Raw genomic sequence first — 6,954 nt, forward strand, 5'->3', positions numbered from 1 at the left:
CTAGGTGTTTTTATGGATCTCTCACAGTCTCTGTATGAGAGACTCGAACGATAAAATTGTTAATTCAGAGATTCGAGTCTCTCACAGAGAGACTGAATGAATAAAACTGAAAAATTGAGAGACTCGAGTCTCTCGTAGAAAGACTGGGATCTCTGAAATATGTTGAACTTAAAAAATTTTAACCATGTTTATCGAAACACAACTTATTAAGAGATTCGAGTCTCTCGTTCAGAGACGCTAAACAGTTTTTTTAACAGTCTCTCTCAGCGACACCTAAGAGACTCGATGAGAAACAGAGACTCGGGTCTCGCTTTCAGAGACTCTGAGAGACTGAACATTTTTATCACGGGTACCTGTTTGCACTCTCTTTTATAAGGTCTTTATTGTTTTTTATGTTGCCTAAGGGGTTATTGATTCCATGCGATACTTATATATGTCTAATGATAAAAAAATTGTCTAATTCCCTTTTGTAATTTTCTTGAAACAAAGGTACTTATAATTAGCAATCCAGCAATGAACTTGAATGGAATGTGCTTGTATGATATACATAAGCTGAATGTATTTTTTAGATGAATAAGGGTATCATGACATCAATATGTGCTTCGATATGGAAGATAGAAAATGCACCTATGTTTATTATATGTTATTGATGGTTAAATGTGAAAAGTTAATGGAATTATTGACGAGGGGACTCTTTTTCGGGAATTTTTTTCCTAGATTCATATCTATCCCCTGCTCCTATTGGGCAGTCCGCTTGTTTGAAGACATAACCCCTTGTATTAATCTTATCAGTATATGTTACCCTACAATTTTTCCGTATCCAAATCCCATTAGACTATATCATCTGTAGTTTAAAAAAAGTATCTAATCGAGAAAAAAGTATTACGATTCCTATTCGATAATTTTAAGGAAAACAAGTAGGTAATTAAGGTTCTAATTAATCTTATCATTATATTCAAAATAAAGTTTCGGGATGTCATAAATGTAGAATGTAATTAACTGTTACGTTAATTTAAGTTAATTACATTCAACTTTTACTATCTCTTCAGTAGTTTCATTTGTGTTAAAGGCAGGCATGTAAATGCCTTGAGAAAATTAAGAAATAGTTGTTGCAGACTCTTTAAAATGGACCACCCGGTAGCAAGTACTACATTATAATGTCAAGGGAACCTGCCAAAAATTGGTCAGTGTTAATGGGTAAACCTTTTGCATGCCTGATCGAATGTCACCTTGAACATCGCAAACTTTCGTGTTTACCTTTCCTTTTATACAGCGAGTGAAAGGTCGAAGCATACAACAAGTTTCATCATCATTATTATTATTAGGTACGTGTTTCTGTTACGTTTTTTTATAAACACCTAATTCCTATTTTTTTAATATAAATTATACGCAAATAACTTTTCATTGATGTTATACAATATGTAAGTAGGTAGTAAGTTTCATTTTTAGGTCGTATGCCCCATAGGTATAAAAGATTAATGAATATTTAATAATTCGAGAAAAACCAATATCTAGCTGACACAGTTAAGCTTTACTTATGAAAACCAATATTACAGTATTTCTCCTTGACAGAATATTGTTAAATAAAAACCAGCTTACTTAATAAATACGCGATAATGTTTTTATAACATCATTAAATTGACTTCGTTTTTCTCCGGTAATCGAAGCAATCTAAACTCAAAAAAGAAATCAGGACATTCTGTATTTGATATTACTACTGCTCTTACTTGTTAATATTTTGCCTACGTGGGGGACCCGCGATAAAAATGTTCAGTCTCGCAGAGTCTCTGAAAGCGAGACTCGAGTCTTCGTCTCTCATCGAGTCTCTCTGGTGTCGCTGAGAGGCCGAGAGACTGCAAAAAAAAACTGTTTAGCGTCTCTGAACGAGAGACTCAATCGCCCATAGAGAGATCCTCATTTCGTATCCAGTCTCTGAACGAGAGACTCGAATCTCTGAACGAGAGACTCGAGTCGCTCATAGAGAGATCCTCATTTCGTATCCAGTCTCTGAACGAGAGACTCGAATCTCTCATTAATTGCTGTCTCGATAGACATGGTTAAAATTTTCAAAAAGTTCAACATATTTCAGAGATCCCAGTCTTTCTACTAGAGACTCGAGCCTCTGAATTTTTCAATTTTATTCATTCAGTCTCTCTGTGAGAGACTCGAACCTCTGAATTAACAATTTTATTGTTCGAGTCTCTCATACAGAGGCTGTGAGAGATCCATAAAAACACCTAGGCAATAACTGAGAGACTGTGAAAGACTATGAGAGACGCTCGCAGAGACGCTGAAAGACTCTGAGAGACTGGAGAGCGACTGAAATTTTTTGTCTAGGGGCAGAATTAAGCAATAATAATGATTAACTGGTAAGTATTCGTTCATTTATTTAATGGAGTAAACGAAGGTTTCTACATCCGAAAAATTTCTAACTAGGTATACCTCGGTGAACAACATTCTTTAGTGAAAGTATCGACATAAGTGTCCGCATCAACAATTTAAGAGCAAAAATACGGCTTTTTTGAGAATAACTTTCTAAATTTTATTTTTACATGAAAACTGATAGTGGTATACTTTTGATTTTAAATTGGAGTGAGTAGAAATTTGGTAACTAGGGTCCCAAATGACGACGCTGAAATAGACTTGCGACAGAGCGCGCGCTCTCTGCGTAAATGGCTATAACTTTGGATTGCAAAAAGTAAATGATATGAAACTAGTCGGAGATGAAAAAGTATCATTTCCTCGAAGTATTATATGTTATTAAATATTTTTTATGAATAACGTTCAGAATAGGTGCCTATCGTAGACCTAACCTAACCTAACCTACCTAAATGCATTCATGACTCAGCGAGTCATTTGATAATTTTCAGTTTTTTGTACTTGAACATACCTATATAAGTACAGTAGAACGCCGATTATGCGAACGCCGATTAACCGAATCGCCAATTATCCGAATCGGTCCTAAACGTAATATAAAAAATTAAAACTAAGCACTGTAAGTAAGTACATAATGTAATTTTTGTTTTGTTTTGTCTTGTTGTCACAAGTTGAAACCCGCTGGAGTCCAAATATATTTCAACTGTTATGGTTGAAAGCTAGAGGCAAGACACTACATATTTTGCGTCGCGCGGCTTCCGTGAAACGGAACGTTTGTTTTTTACTTACATATTGTAGAATTGAGTTTGTTAAACTTAATAAAGTTTATTCTATGTGTGACAGTTCGTTTTTCTTTATTACCAGTCTATGTCCGATTATCCGAATTTTCGATTATCCGAATCGGCCCCGGTCCCAATTAATTCGGATAATTGGCGTTCTAGTGTATTAGCAACAAATCAGAATAAGTGAAACAATAACCCTATAATTAATGCAAAAAAAACATTCTTTACAAAAGAAAACAACAAATAGTAACTGCATTTTTTTACATGATCCGGGTTCAAAAGCAATAGATAAATTAGTTGGCGGTTTGCACTTGTCGATGAAAGTGGAACGGGGTAGTAGATATATGTACAGTGGAGGGTGCTTGCCGAGGAATATTGGTTTTCGTCCAGTACAGAGTGCAATTAAGAGGGAAGAAAACAGGAGGAAAAAGAAAAGTGAAATGTTAGACACGGCGCTAATTCTGTTCGAGTCTTAACGGAGCGCTAGCATTGAGTTGTTTTTAAATTGCTCGAGCTGCCTCTCGTGCTGAGAGTGGTTAGTTGGCGATGGGGTTTCAAGAATTTTTCCAAGTGTAAGCACAATCATTATTTACCACCTACACAGAAATTTGTATTATTTGTATAACGAAGTGAAATATTTGTGCAATTACCTTTTTAAATTGCAAAAGAAAAAAGTGAAACCCCTACAAGGTCATTTATGAGACTGTTTGTCCCTGCGTCGAGACATTTTTGTGTCGGTTTGTCTCTTTATATGTCGCAGCCCTAACTACGGCTTTTAAATTTTTCTGTTTCATTTCCACCAGCTACTGATGCTGACTGACGGATACATTCTCTGAACTCCACTGTAATGTAAAACTGGAGAGTAGGGCGGAAGGCAGTGTTCGGAACCGTACGATAATTATCGTACACATACGATAATTTCATGTCTACGTGCGATGTACGATATCATATTATTATCGTACGCAGATTGTACGATAATTTTCATGCATTCAAAATTTATGTTATTCTTACCCTCACAATCTCACGAAGACTTTTTTTTATTATGAGCGAATATTTTTTTTCTTTTTGCTCACAGTGTTATAAACATTTTTGTTATTCGCAGTGTTAAGTTTAGAAGAACGTGCCTGCAACAAAAGAACCTTATCATGNAATCTAAAATTAGAAACTCAGCCAAATATACAGTTTTAAAACTTATTTATTCGTACATTTATATATAAACTTACTCCGTTTTAGTAAAATACCTAAAATTAGAATAAAAAGAAAGTTTATGCGTGGGTTGTTTGTTTTGAAAAGTAGATTCTCGGTTTTTCGATATATGCTTAATCGAATTCCTGAAGGGCGGACGCTTGCGGTGGTAGACAGGAGTAAAGTAAATAAAAATCATTAAAAAGAACATGAAATACACGTTGATTGGTTTTCGTTATTTCCGAAAAGGTTTTAGGTAAAAGTTATGTTTTCGAATCAATTGCTGAGTTTAAATGTCATCTTGAGGTTATTTGAAGATCATGTCTTTTTTTTTTGATGGAAATACATATTCTTGTCTTCAGCAAAATAGAAAGAGGGAGATAACTGTGATAATCCTATTTATTCCGACTCATGCCTTTCGGAAATTCGATTAGTATACCGAGGTATATATTTCTGTAAATTTTTAACAGTATTTCGATGATCTAATTACAAAAAAAGTAGGACACTTTCACCCTATGTATCTACCGAAAATATCACAGGAAAAAGTTCGGAAAAAAAGCTTCGGAAAGAATCCGCTTTGGACAAAAAGCCTCCAGAAGAAAATGACACCCCTACAGGAACCGAAAAATCATTTTAAACGAGATCTTACAGATTCTTTACAATTTTTTATGCATTTACACACTATATTATTCACAAAACGAAGGCTACAAGAACCTTTATTTGACGAGAATACACGAAGATTATCATTGAATAAAAACTTTTGAACTTTTCTTGCTTTTTATTAGTCTCTATTTGATAGGTACCACAATTAAATATTAATGCGAAAACTCATTTTTCAATTTTTTATCCACTACAAACTACCACAGGTTAATGAGGAAAAATTTGTTGCTGTTGTTCGATTTCCGGNAAATTAATGAGGGAAAAATTTGTTGCTGTTGTCACACCCTTGCCGGGAATCGAACCCGGGAGCGGAACTGATCCCTGATATTAACCCCTATTAAATGTCAAAGTGTTTCATATTTATAGTATTAATATAGTTACATTCGACAGACCTTATAAGTACGGTTTGTCGTTGTTGCTGTTGTCACCTCTTGTAGCTTAGTGGTCAGAGCATTGGTGCGTAAATCCAAAGGTCCCAGGTTCGATTCCCAGCAAGGGTGTGACAACAGCAACAAATTTTTCCCTCATTAACTTGAGGTAGTTTGTAGTGGGAGAAAATTAAAATGAATTTTCACATTAATATATATATAAATACTTTAAAGCTACTTTATTATCAGCTAATGAAATAGTGAAGTTAGGAGAATTTTTCGCTAGTTCACGTTTGCTAGTCGGGGTCCTAGGCCTCCCCCACCCTAGCTTGGGGTCCCTGTGAACTGCACCGTCTAGCGGTCTAGCCCTCCGATAGCTACGCTGCTGTTGGAAGGATTTGAATATTTTAAGCAAACATGTAGACATTATTTAATAAAGTTATAAATATGAATTGGCAATTATCCTTTAACAGAATACAGATCTTACACCACTACCCAATGGTAATCTACTTCCGTTTCAACATTTTTAAAGCAAAACGTAAGAACAAAAGCGATCTCACGAACACCCAAGGTTCACTAAACCTTGAAGTCATAAGAATTTGCTTCTATGAAGTAATATCCAGTCGATTAAACGCTATTCAACAATAAATAATTCTTAACTGAAGTCATCTGCTATAACCACCACATTAAATAAGCAATTCAACGAATTTTTACGAAATATACGTTGCCTTTTTTTGACTTCGTTAAAAAGACTTCTTTTCACATTTTGCAATGTGTTTTTAATGCCATGTGTTTGAATGTTTTCATCCAAATTTTGAAGGCTACGGTAGGTATAATACTTATATACTAGAGAATTTATTATTAAGAGTGCAATTTAGATTGATAATTTCGCTCAAAAAAAACATGTAAAATCCTTATAACACCCACAAGGTTTGAACACATTTACATCTTTTAAAAATTACAGCTATTATAGGAACTAATATAGGTGCACTTACCAATCCCATAATCTTTAGATACAATATGAAATGTCCACTCACCTGCAAAAAAAATAAATACATCACTAGATATTTAGTATAAATTCAACACTCTATTTAAGATATTTCTCAAAATAAAAGTTATCACAAGTGCATTTTATATTACATTTACCGCAACAGTTTAGGTCTCGCAAAAATGTTTTTCAATTGCTTTCAGGTGTACGGTCGATTTCATTGCAAAGAGCATTGTTGGCTCGTGAAAATATTTATCGTCGGCCTAAGTAGGGACCTTACATGTACGAACGACGCAGTTTTATTTCCTTTAACAATTAGAATAAGATATGCTGCGACAGTCTTCTCTTTTAATCAACAAATAAATAGGTAATATATGTAAAAATACCTAACTTTTACAATTTTTTTTTACAAATTCCTGATATGCTTCAAAATAGTTAATCACACCCCACAGAAAAACCCTTGTATATTTTACATTGGTACTTTATAAATTGTGAACGAAACTATTACCTATAAAATTTCTTTTTTTATTATTTATATGTAAGGAAAAACAGCTTATTGGATAATGTAATCTGATAAGGATATATTTCTATATAG

This window comes from Agrilus planipennis, unplaced genomic scaffold (assembly GCF_000699045.2).
Source record: "Agrilus planipennis isolate EAB-ADULT unplaced genomic scaffold, Apla_2.0 scaffold78, whole genome shotgun sequence".
NCBI classification, from domain to species: domain Eukaryota; kingdom Metazoa; phylum Arthropoda; class Insecta; order Coleoptera; family Buprestidae; genus Agrilus; species Agrilus planipennis.